The following is a 16807-nucleotide window of genomic DNA, read 5'->3' as shown; positions in this document are numbered from 1 at the left end:
AGATCTGCAATGTGTGTATCTGTGGAAGCAGGATCTGGGCCAAGGACAATAAACCCAAAGTGTAATTGAATTGCTTTGTCAGACGTTGCTGCCAAGTTCATAGAGTATAGACAAGTAGGCAAAGGACTTTGTCATACATCTGTGCACAGCATGAAAGCTCTCACAAATGCAAAACATGAAGCTGCCAAGAAATTTATGTTCAGGTCACCCCTTTCATTAAATCAAACAGAGAGGCATCAGTATAAGCTAGATCTGTTCGGTTTGATTATTACAATGTATTTATTCACATAGAATAGCTTATCTTCCCCTTTGCTAGAACTAGAGAGAGATGATATAAGTGGGTCTTGCTGTAAATGTTGGATGCATCCTTGAAGGGGACCATTCTTGCCGCCATTCACCCCAACCAGTGGCTTGCATTACCACTGTAAAGCAGTAACTTTGGCCATTAGTTATATGCACAGTCACAGCAAGCACAACTGAGTCACATTGCTAGCATTCATCATTTGTGGTCAAAGAGAGACCTCATGCATTCATCCCTCTGTTACAGGGATGGCTTGTGTATCTTGCCTTCAGAGATACAATTTTCATCTTTCTGGTCCTGTGAATAAGACCTTAGGGTCCAGCCTTAGACTCCTTTCACCCTTTGCTACTTCCTCTTTCCACTGCAGCTCTCCAACAAACTTACTGCCTGCTGCAATGCTGCAGGTATCTAAGCGACTTGAGACCACTACAGGCAGTGGCATAGTGTGGGTTGCCAGCCCCCGGGGCCGCACGGGGGTGTATGTATGAGGGAGGGGAACAGATGGAGTGCACAAGTGCATTCAACTGCCTGACAGCATCCACGTCACCCATGAGATCACAGCTGCCACAGAGATAAGAAGAGTCATTCCGTTGTCTAGAAAAGTCACTTCCTGGCTTGCATGGAGAAGCCAATTTCAATGGCTGACGGAAGCACACAGCTGTATTGAGGCAGCACCAGGTGTTGAATTTTTGTGCCCTTAACAATTTTTCACTCGGGGCAACTGCCCCTGTGCCCGCACCCCCACTATGCCACTGACTGCAGGGCTAACAAGCAGGATACATTTTCCCTATTTAATTATACCTTCGTCTGTTTCTGGATTTAGGGCGGCCAACTAGAACTGGCATAGACAGAGCAATGTCATTATGCTAGAAAAGCTATAATGTTAAGAACTGGAGCCTGAGATTGCTTTATATATATATAACTTCTCCTCTCTCCCTATCTGCTTTTCCTTGTGTGTCAAATCTTTTCAGATTGTCAGCTTGAGGGCAGGGACTGTCTTACTAATGTTATTTGGCTTAAGGGCAGGTTATCAATGTTTAAAATAAATACTCTCTAGATCAGGGGTCAGCAAACTTTTTCAGCAGGGGGCCAGTCCACTGTCCCTCAGACCTTGTGAGGGGTCAGACTATATTCTGGAGGGGGGGGGAATGAACAAATTCCTATGCCCTATAAATAACCCAGAGATGCATTTTAAATAAAAGCACACATTCTCCTCATGTAAAAACACCAGGCAGGCCCCACAAATAACCCAGAGATGCATTTTAAATAAAAGGACACATTCTACTCATGTAAAAACATGCTGATTCCCGGACCGTCCGCGGGCTCGATTTAGAAGGCGATTGGGCCAGATCCGGCCCCCGGGCTTTAGTTTGCCTACCCATGCTCTAGATTTTGATGGCTTGTTTAATAATAGTAACACTTTCACCGCTCCTAGAAAGGCCCTTTGTCCCTCACAAAGGGGCGGGGGAAAGAGGGTGATTGTGTGGGAAGTGCAGGCAATTGAAGAAGAGGACCCAATCCCGTCTTGATCCCCTTTCACAATTTCTTGTGACTAATACTGATACTCAGATTGCCCACATTTGACATTGGGAGCAGTACTGAAGATCACGGGCAAGCCACCCATTTTCTCTGCAACGAAGATTTTCGCTCAGTTGCGCTTTCTTGCTTTGTTTTTAACAACACTTTGTTAAGACTTTCCATATGAAAGAAGCAACAAAACCCAGAGGATGTACACCTATATATTTGGTCGCAGTGAACAGAATAGCAAAGCAGAACGAATAAACAACATAACGTCTCCTACACATATCACACAGACAAATAAAGTAATCAGGGAACCATCATAGAGCTAATCAGGTAGCCAAGCATAAAGAGAAGGCCTATAATATCACTCAGTAAAGCTGCATGAGCTGATGTAGAAAGCCGCACATGCTCTGTGACCGAAACATATTTGATCAGTCACTTTTAAGTATGCTGTGAATCCATGCCAATAATTAACTATTTCCACTTTGCTTTGATGTGCAAGTTCCCTTGCCATCAATGGCAGATTTTTTCCTAATGCTAACTGCTGTCTCAGGAAGGGAGAGGTGATTTCCCACCCCCACCAGTATTATAGATGCGGAGGGAAGCCTTTGCCTTCCCAAGCATGGCACACCTGAGAACACTGGTCATCCCCATGCCTGCTAGTTAATTTATAAAAATTTGCAGTGGGTAGACTTTGGTCTTGTAAATTTCAGCGGCGCCCTGAGCAGGACCAAAATTTGGTGCCCCCTGCCTCTTGCCTTCCATTCTGCTCAATTTACTACATCATCATTGTGACTCTCTATGACATCACCTAGGCTCAGCACACAGCACAGCTGATTGGATGGCTCTGAATACATTATTGCCCAATTTTAAGCTATTCTCTGAAAGCTAAACTGTGTCAGAATGACTTGGAGGTGTGGGGAGGAATCTCCTTCTGGTGTACATTAACATTTAGACAGGCTGTAGAATATTTATGCCTGTGATTTATGGGAAATGAACTATGTGCTCCCATGAACAAAGATAGTTTGAATTTTGACAATCAAAAGGGGGGGGGGAAACCTCAGTGCAGATTATGAGGGAGAAATTGTTGCATGTGATATATGGCTGAAGACTTTGCACTGCTCTCTCTTGAATACATATTTATCACATATAAAATGAATTAACAACTGCTTGAACAGTGGCAAAGTCAAGTTCAGTGCTAGGCTTACATAAAGCCATTCATTATCTTAGGCAGACCAATATTCATATCAAGAGCTCTCCTGGAGGGCCAAGATTTTCCCTTGTAAAGTTATCGCTGAGCTGTCAGGCCATCAAGACTTGATATATAATTGGATTCTGAGTAATATAGCTTCTTAAATCTCAGACGGGCAAGTGTTCCATTTTTAGAATATGAGACAGGAGGTTAACAATAGCCCTAATAGATTAACGCATGACACACGCGGGCCATGGGGACGTTACACCTGTATCACTAAATTTTAAAAATACACCCAAAATGAATGTTTCAGACTGGAAGAAAGGCTGTGGCTCAGTGGCTTTATATGCAGAACCTTCCAGATTCAATCTCCAGCATCTCTAGATTCGGGCTGGGGAAAGGCTGTTGTCTAAAACTCTGGAGAACCCATGGCAGTAAGATCCTGAGTTCTGTAGTTTGTTAAAAGTGCTGGGAATTGCAGCTCTGTGAGGGGTCTCCTAAAAACCCTCAGCAAATACAGTTCCTGTGATGCTTTGAGGGGAGCCACGATTGTTAGAGTGTGAACACGGCTCATTAAAGATCTCGTGTTAGGTTATAGGTATGGGAAGAAATTTGCTTGGGTTGGGCTTACATGCTCTTCCTAGAGGAAAGAGAAAGGAAAGGAAAGGTAGTGTTGAATAATAATAATAATAATAATAATAATAATAATAATAATAATAATTTATTTTTTATACCCCGCCCATCTGGCTGAGTTTCTCCAGCCACTCTGGGAGGCTCCCAATCGAGTGCCAAAAACAATACAGCATTAATTATTAAAAACTTCCTTAAACTGGGCTGCCTTCAGATGTCTTTTAAAAATAAGATAGCTGCTTATTTCCTTGACATCTGATGGGAGGGTGTTCCACTGGGCAGGCGGCACTACCGAGAAGGCCCTCTATCTGGTTCCTTGTAACCTCACTTCTCGCAATGAGGGAACTGCCAGAAGGCCCTCGGAGCTGGACCTCAGTGTCTGGGCTGAACGATGGGGGTGGAGACGCTCCTTCAGGTATACAGGACCAAGGCCGTTTAGGGCTTTAAAGGTCAGCACCCTCAGGGTTGAACAAAAGAGATGCAAAATGAAGCAGAACAGCTTTCTTAACAATTGCCCTTTTTGTTGTCCCTCTTTCTCCCTAGAGGTTAGGGTCAAATTCAGCAGGTTTAATAGATTAAATGTACAAGATAGATGAATATGAATTGAAATACAGTGGTACCTTGGTTTAAGAACAGCTTAGTTTATGAACAACTTGGATTAAGAACACTGCAAACCTGGAAGTAGGTGTTTTGGTTTGTGAACTTTGCCTTGGAAGTAGAAAATGTTTTGCTTCCTGTTGAGTGTGTTCCATTTGTAAATTGAGTCCCCCGCTGCTATGGGAAAGCACGCCTTCATTTAAGAAAGCTTTGGTTTAAGAATAGACTTCCGGAACGGATTAAGTTCGTAAACCAAGGCACCACCGTAATGTGATCTATAAACGTCATGGAGTCCTATGTTGTTGGGAAGAGCTATGCGCAGTACGTAGTGAGCTTGTAGAACAATCCACCATCAAAAGCATAATTGGATCGGAAGAGAGGATGTGTTTATGTCACGTTGATATGATTTACTCTTCACTTGCCATCCAATTCTTAGAAAGCAGGGTAAGGCAATTTTACTTCACAGTGGGGAAAATTTAATAATAATAATTTTATTATTTATTCCCCACCCATCTGGCTGGGTTCCCCCAGCCAGATGGGTGGCTTATAGCATATATAAAAAATTGTAGCACATCAAACACTAAAAATTTCCCGATACAGAGCTGCCTTCAGATGTCTTCTAAAAGTCGGATAGTTGGACTAGGAAGGATGGAAGGATCTTCCAGCTTTAGTTCTCTCTTTAGTTTAGTTCTTATTTTACCACTCTTCAGTTCAGTTCCCCACATTTTGCAGCAATTTGCGATTTTTAAAAAATCCTCATGAAAATTCATCAGCATTCTAGTTTGAATTTCTCCTAATAAACACAATTTTGACTGAAATGTTGGCTAAGGTACATATTTGTGCAAGCAACTTCCCCTAATATAATGCCCTAGTGAGGAATGCCTGATGTTGGCTTGGGTTTCTAATAAGCAAAAAAATATTGTGTTTGTCTTTTTTAAAAAATATATAAATAAAATTATAATATATTCTGCGAGTTTGGACTCACCACACCAAAAATTGAGTAAAATAATGCCAAACTCATATTTTGGTCTGCTACTTTGGTTCAAAATGGCACCCAGCATCCAAGGAGCAATGAAGATACACACACACAAAAACGCACACACACCTCCAGAACCCTTGTACCACATTGGGAAACAATATTTCAAGTGGTGGTTTAACCTATGCCAAACAACGGATAAAGTCATGCCCAAGTCATGTGTTGGTCTGCCATCTCATTTCAAAATGGTACACAGAATCCCAGTGGTGACAAAGTCTACCAGCCCCACCTCAGGAACTCTGGTGCCAAGTTTGGTGACAGTATTTTGAGAGGCAGTCAAACCTATGCCCCAAAATGGACAAAGTCTCACTGAAGTCATGTTTCGGTCTGCCATCTGGATTCAAAATGGCGGCTGACATCCAAATGATGATGAGCACTGCTCCCACCAAAGGAACTCTCATGCCAAGTCTGCTGCCAAGGTATTGTGAACCATCCAAACGTATAGAGAACAAACAGAAAAACAACCATTTCCCAACATATATAATAGATTTGTGTCTGATATTTTCATCAATATAGGCATTTTTCTGCACCCTAATATAGGCTTCTTTGTAAGCATTGTTTGGTTGGCAAACTGCAAATTTTGGATCAGTGTGAATTTTGAATGAAAGTTGTGTTTCGGTTTGCGTATTGCTTCAGAAAGTGCAAATGTGATCCATTCAGCTTCAAATGAGACCTGAATTGAATTTCTTGGCCATCCGTACTTCATAGCACTTTTAACTGAAGTTAGTGTACGCTTTAATATAATCTGTGGCTGGTTTTATTCTTCATATATTGTAAGCGATACATTGAAGTGATATTTTGCTTCATGGCAAAATATGCCAAAATGCTACATTTATCTACAAAAGTAAGAGTTTTCAAATCTTTTTCCATACTGAGCTTAGGCATTTGAATTCTAATGTTTATTTTAAAAAAATTGTAAGTAGAGATTAATATAAACTTTACATCCAAATGCTGTTTCATAACTTGGCAGATGCACACTGATTTTGTAAATATATGAACTTTTCAGCCTTTCCCATGGAAACGTATCTAATATTTCTTACTAAGAGCTTATAACAGCCAAGAATCTCAGTCATTCTATATCTATAAATCTAACATTGTCAGATCCTAGCGCTAATACACAAAACGAAAACAATTACATTAAATAATTGACATTAAAACCTGGCACGCTGGCTAGACATTTTTTATGTGCAGAATTGCCTATGGAAATACAGGACCCAGGTAACTAGGAATGTGGAGGTGGACGTTTTTCCACAGAAAAATAATACGGAAAACACTCCACTACTATATTACTCTGTGTACATTTTCCCAGTTTTAGAAATGCTTTGTTTCTTAGCATGAATTAGCAACGGGAATCCTACCTCGCTTTACATAAGGCAGGGAGTTGGAGTGTGGAGAGGGAAAACACAAGAAAATAAATAGAAAATAAATAGTTCCCTGCTGGATAAGGCCAAAGACCCATATAGACCAGATTTCTCTTTTCAGAGCAGTGAACCAGAAGCCTGTGGGAAGCCTGCAAACAGAGCCCAACCACAACAGCGCTCTCCCAACCCACAATTCCCATCAACTGGTATTCAGAGGTATCCTGTGTCCAAAAGTGGAGGTAAAACATAACCATTGTGGCTAGTAGCCATTGAGAGATCAGCTTGCAGATGAACTAACATGTTAAACGTGTTAACACCAGTCCTAAAGGATCTTCACTGGCTCCCAGTATGTTTCCAAGCACAATTCAAAGTGTTGGTACTGACCTTTAAAGCCCTAAACAGCCTCGGCCCAGTATACCTGAAGGAGTGTCTCCACCCCTATCATTCTGCCAGGACACTGAGGTCCAGTGCCGAGGGCCGTCTGGTGGTTCCCTTCCTGCGAGAAGTGAGGTTACAGAGGGCCTTCTCGGTAGTGGCACCCGTCCTGTGCAACTCCCTCCCATCAGATGTCAAGGAAATAAACAACTATCTGACTTTTAGAAGACACCTGGAGGCAGCCCTGCTTAGGGAAGTTTTTAATGTTTGATGGTTTATTGCATTTTTAATATTTTGTTGGGAGCCACCCAGAGTGGCTAGGGCAACCCAGTCAAATGGGTGGCATTATCACAGTTCAGGGACACATTACAGCCAGGCAAAAGCATCCAGAGAGAACACAGAGCAGAGGTGTGGGTTGGGGAGAATGCAGAGGGCCAGAAAGAAAGGCATGGAGGGCCGCATTTACTGTGCAACACTCAGGAGATCCATTGCATTCATATGTCACTAACTCCCAGGTAAGTGAGCACAGGATACATACAACCTTTGGCACATGTTTAGCTCTCACTCTGAAGTCAAAGGAACCTGGAAGTTATAATTTTGCATAGATTGTGAACAACTACAAAGAGAGACAGAAAGAGTTTGAAAGAAATCCAAGTTATCTTGGCAAAATAATATTGAAATATTATATTTGTCTGAGTTTCTTTTTTTAAAATAGAAATCATTATTATATTACTCTGTACTTTGGAAACTAAAGAAGAAATCCTATATTCACATACTTAAGGATTAAGCATCATTTAACTTAATGGGACTTACTTCTGAGTTGACATGTAAAGAATTCTACTGTAAATCTCCCTGAAGACAGAGAAGAACTGAGAAGAAGAGAGTGCCCTTAGCAAGGCTTTGCTTCTATTTGTTTAAAGAAGTTGTTAAATCCTCTAACCAACCATTAATCCCATATTTATTGGTTAATAATGACCTCAGAAACCCACACGCCATTATTCCATTATTAGTAACAGCATACTCTAAGTAACTGCAGCCCTCAGGGAAAGCCGTTTTTTGTCTGTTTCTCATGCAATATGTGCAAATGGTTCAACTGCGTATTTTGGCAACGTATTGCAGGAAATAATATATTATTTCAATAAATTTTAATCTTTCCACCCACACAAAAACGTGCACACCAAAAACAAAACGTGCACATTGTGTGTATCCATCTGTGATTATGACGAAATGTTGAGACTTAATCTAACAAAATGATTGTCAGAAGCTAGTGTAACATAGTGGCTATGAATCTAGAAGCCCCCAGTTTGAATTTCCCCTTTGCCATGATCTCACTAGGTAGCCGTAGGCTAGTCGCTCTCTCTGAGACTCAGCTCACATCCACACCGTACCTTTAAAGCACATGGCTTCCCTCAAGGAATCCTGGGAACTGTAGTCTGCTAAAGGTGCTTAGAACTGTAGCTAAGTGAGGGGTAAACTATAGCTCCCAGGATTCTTTGCAGGGAGGCATGTGCTTTAAAGGTATGGTGTGGATGTCAGTTCAGACCCTGCATCTGCAATCATTTTTATTGTGTGTGCATTAACTTCTAGGGTCGTTGTAAGGATTTAAACCAGTGGTTCTCAACCTGTGGGTCCCCAGATGTTGTTGGACTACAACTCCCATCATTCCTGAGCTCTGGCCTTCCTAGCTAGGGGGGATGGGCATTGTAGTCCAACAACATCTGGGGACCCACAGGCTGAGAAAGGCTGATTTAAACTAACAAATGGACATGAAGGACATTGGAACTCTTGAAATTGCCGTATGCTTTCCTGTGAGCCCTATTCATGCCTTTACTCGTGTGTAATGTAACGACTTTGCAGCACACCCCTGATCTTTGCAAGTTGAGCCTGGAGGTCTGAGCAGCAAACCCCAGCAATAGGGATGCAATGTCGATACCCTGATGTCAGGGACTAGGCAGATGGGGAGGACTGGCAGAGACCTCCATCTCAAAAGCTGTCCAGGCAGGAGAAAGATGGTGATAGTATGCAGGAGTGGAGGAAGGGGTGTGTGGTGGGTGCAGGCTACCCTGGGTGTCAACACTGAGGGGGGTGACAAAATGCCGGGTGACACTCACCGCAGGGCCTGCAGCGCGCCAGAGCCACACATCTCTCCTGGGAGAGACGCAATGGCTTGGGCACGTGCAGGCTCCGTGCTGCCCAAATAGTTCACCTGCTGCCTCCCCCCGCAGCTGTAGGGCAGCTGAGTGGGAGGTAGGTAGACTCTGGATGCCCTGCGGTGTGCCCCACCCCTATGGATGGCCCACCCTGCCCCTGGGCACCCAAGAGGCTTCCTCCGCCGCTGATAGTATGGACCCAGATTTGTGGTGGCGGCAAATAGGGCACACTCCAGAAGAAGAAGAAGCAAAGAGCTGGGAAATAATGGAGGGTGAGAAACATGGGCAAGCTAACAGACGTTTTAGTCTTGAACAGAGACAGGACTCAGAAGTGGGAGATACAGCACAGCATAACAGTGGACACTACATCACTTGGAAGCCTGGTAGAACCTCCTCCTTCTCCAAGAACCAGGCAATTCCTTCCTATCTTACAGCAGATGGCCAAACAGAGACAGAAAGATTTGTTGCTGGCCCCCGTAGGCAGCAAGGAGGGGTTTGGAAGCTAGGAAGTAGGCAAGGGGGTGGAGAGGGCACTCTGAGCAACGTCTCAAGACCAAGGGGAACATAATCCATGGTCTCTCTGTGTATTCTGTTGATTTAAATAAAATAACTAGCAGAAGCTCTCTATGTCTCTGATTTCACTAGGCAGCTAGCCTGGGACACCTACATGTGAATAAATGCAGGAAAAGCATGTAGGACCCTCTTGTACAGCCTTGCGCGTGTTGCTACATGTGAATGCGCATAAATATTGAGGCTACAGGGACCCCTAAGCAGCAAACTGGATTTTACAAGCAGATTGCAACGCCATGAAAACAGGATGCATACCCCTGACCAGATTAGCAAAGGTTCCATTCAACAGTGACCCTAAACAGGCAGCTAACTTTGGAGGAAGCTTCCCGTCTGGAAAGTATTACCTGGGAATATATTTGGGCAAGGAGGAGGCTGGGTGGAGCTGGTGCGCTCATGTGCCCTCTCCCCTCCTCACATGTTGACTTAAACTCCATCAGAGGTGCCAGTTTCTCAAGATGATTGAGGGGGTCTGACGCGACGTCCTGACATCACACACACGTTGCCAGAAGCCTGGGGCAGGGCCAAATGCCCTCTGAACACTGGGGGGTCCTGCCGCCCTCAAAAAACATTGGTGGGATAGTGTGTGAAAGTGCTTCAGCCCCTAGGAGCTGGCACCTATGAAATCTGTTCATGGACCAGCACCTCCATTTTATCTAAACCAAGTTCTGGATTGTTCACGCTCACCTCAAGATGTGAAGGCCTGGGGTGGAATGGGGAAAAAAATGGAGGATGGCCAATTTCCCCCCAATCTTTCTGATTTCCCCCCAATTTGTTTCCAGAAAGATGGGAGTAGGAACATGGGCATAGCCAGGATTTATGTTTCGGAGGCAGGATTTATGTTTGGGGAGCAGAACCGAGCCATCTGCAACATGATTGGTCAGTTAGTAAAGTATTTCTATTTATTGACTTGATTTAGGGAGGCAACTGCCCCCTCTGACTCCCTGGCTATGCCCATGGGTGGGAATGGGAGGGAATGCCTCCCCCAATTTTCCAGGTTTCCCCCAAGACACACCTCAACTCTCAGCCACATCAGAACAAGCTTGTGGAAACCAGAGGAAGGACGCAGGGTATATATGGAGTTTGTTATTTGATCCATCTAGCCTAGGATTATTTACATGGATGGGCAGTGATTTAAGACAGGTGACTTTCCCAGTTCTGTCTGGAGATGCCAGGGCTTGAAACAGGGACCTTCAGCAAGCAGAGAAGATGCTCTACCACTGAGCTAGGGCCCTTCACAGACCATGATTCGCACAGTGAGCATGCCTGAGTCCATATCCCTGGATGACCTCTCCCAGTGGTTTTCATGTTCAAGAACACAGTGGACAAGATGGAACCCTGAGGCATTACGTGGATGAAAGGCCACTGAGAAACATGGAAGAAGCCATTGGGAGAGGTTCAAGCCTCCAACCAGCTGAAATCAACAGAACTTAAAAGTGCTTAATTTTGCCCGGAGCAGCCCGTTATTTTGCACGTACTAACTAATATAATTCATTTTTCATTTGGATACACATGAAAGACGTGTGTGATTGATTCCACATTGAAAACAGATTGTAGTCACAGCAACGGTGAAGCAACCATCCTCTCAAATGGCTTGAATGTTACAGCTTGGTAAAAAAGAAAGAAGAAAGAGAAATATCTAGTCTTCAGAGCATTTGCTTCAACATTCTTACAAATATGTGGGCTAACAACTAAGGCTAGATTTCTGCTACAGTTCTCAGATATTCCATGTTTCTTGTGCTTTTCTTTTCTTTTCTTTTTCTTTTTTAAACCCATAAAAAATACATCATTAACTTTTGACATCTTGGGATTTCACTGTATTTTTCACATGTGGGTGGATGAATAGGATGGTAAATAGTCAAACCCGTTACACTGAGAACCTAAAGAGCTGCCAAGTTAAATCTTAAGCTGAGTGGGAAGGAGGGGAAGAGAAGAAGCCTTCAAAACAACACTGAGGTTAACGCAACACTGAAGCACACACCAGCGGATTCTCAGTGGGGCTTTTCCATTCCTTCAGGGCTAAAGAGGCTTCAGTTTTCCCTACAAGTCTGAAATAAAAAAAAATGGAGAAGAACTAGTGGAGGATAAATGGAGCCTGGCTGAGTTCACAAAATATTGGCTCTGGCATTGCAAATGTTTGACTCAGAAGTTCAACCCAGAGAAACTTTGCAGCATAAGCACATACAGAGCTAAATCTTTAAGCGAGCACCAAGAAGAAAAGGAGAGTTACCAGCAGCCAGCGGTTTCACTCAGTGCAAGGGGAGAAAAAAGAGATGCAATAAATCCTGCTTGGCCCAGATCATGCCACTTTCATTGTGGTGCATTATTCGTAGTCATCACAAGCCGATTCCAAAAGGGTTTCCACTGATATGATTATAAGGAGTTGACTGGTGTGATTTACAAGGCGCTGAAAGAAGCTTACTTGCACTTAAGCTGATTTAGTTGCCTCTGACTGAAGAAAACCAAGTTAAATGTTAATGGGCACATTCACAGTAGTAACAACAACAACAATTTATTATTTATACCCCGCCCAATTGACTGGGTTTCCCCAGCCACTCTGGACGGCTCCCAACAGAATATTAAAGACATAATAAAACATCAAACGTCCCTAAACAGGGGTGCCTTCAGATGTATACTAAAAGTCAGGTAGTTGTTTATTTCCTTGACATCTGATGGGAGGGCCTTCCACAGGGCAGGTGCCACTACTGAGAAGGCCCTCTGCCTGGTTCCCTGTAACCTCAGTTCTCGCAGTGAGGGAACTGCCAGAAGGCCCTCGGCGCTGGACCTCAGAGTCCAAGCTGAACGATGAGGTGGAGACGCTCCTTCAGGTATACTGGGCTGAGGCCATTTAGGGCTTTAAAGGTCAGCACCAACACTTCGAATTGTGCTCAGAAACGTACTTGGAGCCAATGTAGGTCTTTCAGGACTGGTGTTATATGGTCTTGGCGGCCACTCCCAGTCACCAGTCTAGCTGCCGCATACTGGATTAACTGTAGTTTCTAGGTCACCTTCAAAGGTGGCCCACGTAGAGCACATTACAGCAGTCCCAAGTGGGAGTTAACTGTGCATGCTCCTGCGCATGTCTGTGCAGAACTAAGCACCACTGAATTTAACGGGACTTACTCCCAAGTAATCACGTGCAGCAGGGATGGGGGAATTATGGCCTGCCAGATGTTGCTGCACATCAGCTCCCATCATCCCTGGCCATGGACCCTACTTGCTGGAGATGATAGGAGATGGAGTCCATCAACATATTCCCCAGGTATAGGATTGCAACCTTTAAGACCTTATTCATTTGTCTGCCTGATTTTGATCCTTAAAGTTGTCCCCCCAACATTGATTCCCGTGAGTTGCTCAACTGAATGGATATTTCATAACTGTATATATCTTTATGTTACGCTTCAGTTTCACTTATTTAAGTTATACAACTGATGTTGATACCCTGAACTACCCAGAGCAAGTAGTGTGAAATTAAGTGGTTGAAAAGATGAACTGAATGGGTCTATCCTAGTTTTCCGGTGCTGCCTTTGCAGTGCCTCTTCTCCACTGCTTGAGCAAAATGTATTGCTTGCTCTCTTATAATCTCCTCCCTTGAAGGTATTAGAAAAACTGCAATTGACAGAAAGATGTTCCCATATCTGATTTGGAATAAACTTCTCTTTGTCTTTGCATTTGTAAGGCGGATCAGGAAGTGTGAGAAATCTCAAGAGGTCTCTAGCTGGTTTAATGGAGCAATGGAATAATCTCACTTGCTCTGTATCCCAGTAACTATGTTTTGCGCTCAAAGCAAAGTCATGGATAATTGACACTGCCAAAGGAAATTTAAACAGCTAATTCAAATTAATAAGCGAGAATGTTAAATGATCTGCAAGTTCACTCCAGGGATTAGTTTCAGTCTTTGGCCCTGTGACATCTGAACAGTGACTATATGTGTGTATATCTCCTCAGGGTATAGTTGTTTGACAGTTTAGGAGAGCAGTAGGAAACTGCTGGCCTTCCAGATGTTGTTAGACTGCAGCTCTCATTGACCACACTGGCTGGACTGGGGCTGATGGGAGTTGGAGTCCATCAAAATTTGGAGGCCACAGGTTCCCCATCCCTGCAAATATATTCATCTTCTTAGCAGTACAATGCAAACTTCACATAGGTAGCTGCTGACAGCATCTGTATCCATTCCCAAATATATTTGAGCCAGATGCTGGCTAAATCGAGTTCAGCTCAGCTCAGTATAGTGCAGACAAATCCTAAATCAAGAATTACCTTTAAATAAATGTGCACAGCATTTATATTGATACTGGCCAACTCCCTGCCTCTACACGTTCTCTTGCACAGCATTTAATCATCTCTAAGATTCCTGAATAATGAGCATATCACAATAATTGCTGTAACTCAAATTTTAATGTGGCATTTTCCTACCATCCACCATATCAAGGGGGAAAATTGGGACACACATCTTCCAGAGCTATGCTCCTGACTGAGTAACGTGACACATGCGTAATTGTGCCCCTGAAATATGTGCGTGTGTGTGTGTGTGTGTTAAGGCATCCCCCCTAAGGCATCTCCTTCAGCAGTAGAAGAATCTTCTTTACTTGGGCATGCTGCCCAAGCAAGGTGGAAACCTGGGAGACCAGCAGTAATCAATTGGATTTATTTTTATGCATGTGTTACAATCTGACCGCAAGTCTGATTAGTACAATTACCCTAGGACAGTTGTTGAAAGTCCTGAATCAATTACAAACATATTGAGAAAACCAATCTTCAGGTTACAAAATACAGTGGTACCTTGGGTTACAGACGCTTCAGGTTACAGACTCCGCTAACCCGGAAGTAGTACCTCGGGTTAAGAACTTTGCTTCAGGATGAGAACAGAAATCGCACGATGACGGTGCAGTGGCAGCGGGAGGCCCCATTAGCTAAAGTGGTACCTCAGGTTAAGAACAGTTTCAGGTTAAGAACGGACCTCCAGAATGAATTAAATTCTTAACCCGAGGTACCACTGTACATCTTTGGGCATGTTTATGTACGCAATATTTTAGCTACCTTTGATTTCAGAAAGTGACTTAAATGTAGGGGTGGATTGTATCTCCGATTTCATAGTATTTAAAGACCCTCTACCATAAAAAGATTTAAAAATGATGGTCAGAAGCAGAGATATTCCTTGAATATCTGCCATCCTTGAATATCTGCCATATAACTGCCATCACCGTTCAAATGCTACCGTGAAGAACAAGAAGGAAATGTGAGATAACCACAGTCGTGTTACCTTTACCATTTCCTATGAAAGAGTTTCCATCACAGTTAAGACTGCAGCACTGAGCACTGCAAAAGCTATAGGAACAAGTTCAGGTTCAGATTTCAGCAATATTTTGCAGAATATTATTCTTCAGCCTTTTGATGCTAAATGATGGGGAAAGCTTCTATTGATTTCAGAGGGGTTAAAAACAGAATTTGCAAAAAGCAATTCGAGGCTCAATTGTGCCATCTGGTGACTCCTTCCTAAACTACATTCCTTTTATCATTGTTGATTTTTCTTTTGTATGTACTCACCTTCTCCGCAAAGACATAGAGAAGTTGACAATATGGTGTGGATTTTTTTTGGGGGGGGGGAGATTAAAAATTCAGATATACAAATCGTGCTAACATTTACAAAAAGGGCTAGATCTAATTATTACTATTAGCTGCCCCCCCAAGAAATGAGGCTCAAGTGACTTACACAAAAAGCAATGCATGTGTGCGCCCACTTAAACGTCTTGCAGTACATACTTCAAATAATGTGCAAGTTCAGATTTAGCCAAAAGAGATGGAAACTTCAGAACTGAAGAGGAGCATCTTTTATTATTCTTTCATGCAAGCAATTGGTGGTATTCTACTAAGTTTTACTCAGAATGGACCCACTGAAATAGTGTATCTTTAGCCTGGAAAAGAGGAGAGTGAGAGGAGATATGATAACCCTCTTTAAGTATCTCAAGCTTGTTTTCTCCTGCTCTGGAGGGTAGGACTCACAACAATGACTTCAAGTTACAAGAAAGAGGATTCCGACTAAACATACAGAAAAATTTTCAAAGAGTGAGAGCCGTTCAACAGTGGAATGGTCTCCCTTGAGAGGTTGTGGACTCTCCTTCCTTGGGAAGTTTTTAAGCAGAGGTTGGGTGGCCATCTGTCATGGATGCTTTAGCTGAGATTCCTGCATTGCAGGGGATTGGACTAGATGACCCTTGGGATCCCTTCCAACTCTAAAATTTTGGTTCTTATCTAATCTTCTTTTACATCAGTAACAAGAGATGTTTTTGATTCTTCCCTGCAAGGATTCATTGAGTGTGTAGTGCTTTCATCTGAATGGAAAACAAAAAGATATTGGTATGACTTTCCATATGACACTGCTGAAGACAAAGGACTTTAATTTCACTTGCAAGGCCGCCTAATTCTTCTAGTCTCTAACTTAACTTTGATTTAATCCCACCATTTTTCTTACAAGTAGGCAGTGTGGCTATGTGAGCAACAGAAATGAACATCCCCACCTACCATATATCATTATTATTATTTTATTTTAGCCAAAGCTAGGTAGGTACTATCCTTCTGTGTTTGGCTGTTCCAGGGTTTTCACATTTCTGAAAACTCTGCTGTATTACATTTTGTGAGGGCAAACCAGATCTCTAGGAATCCTAACCAGGATTCCGTTCTGCCACCAAGCCCCACACTTCGACCTATATTCGTACTACACACATGCAGTCCATGCCACCGTGAAAATAGGGTGCTTTTCGTTGGCAGTGTATTATTTGAGGAAGAAATTCCCTACGTGTTAATACGACAGAAAAAGCAGTAAGAAAACTAATCGGTGCTCCCAGTCGTAGGAGACACTTAGATTCCGCCCCCCTTTTCTTCTTCTTCTTCTTCTTTTTGCTCAAGTTAAAGAACTGTGTGGTTGTAACTACAATTTGCTACGCAAAATTATATATAGGCATAAAAACAAAGCACAATTTCAGGGCAGCCAATGCAGCTACTAACAAATATCATAAGAAAAAAATAGTATCAGAGAGATCACGATCGCGCATTCAGAAAATCCAGAAAGTGAATTAT

This window comes from Podarcis erhardii (genome assembly GCF_964252035.2).
Source record: "Podarcis erhardii genome assembly, chromosome: 12".
NCBI lineage: Eukaryota > Metazoa > Chordata > Lepidosauria > Squamata > Lacertidae > Podarcis > Podarcis erhardii.
This window is presented reverse-complemented; position numbering follows the sequence as displayed.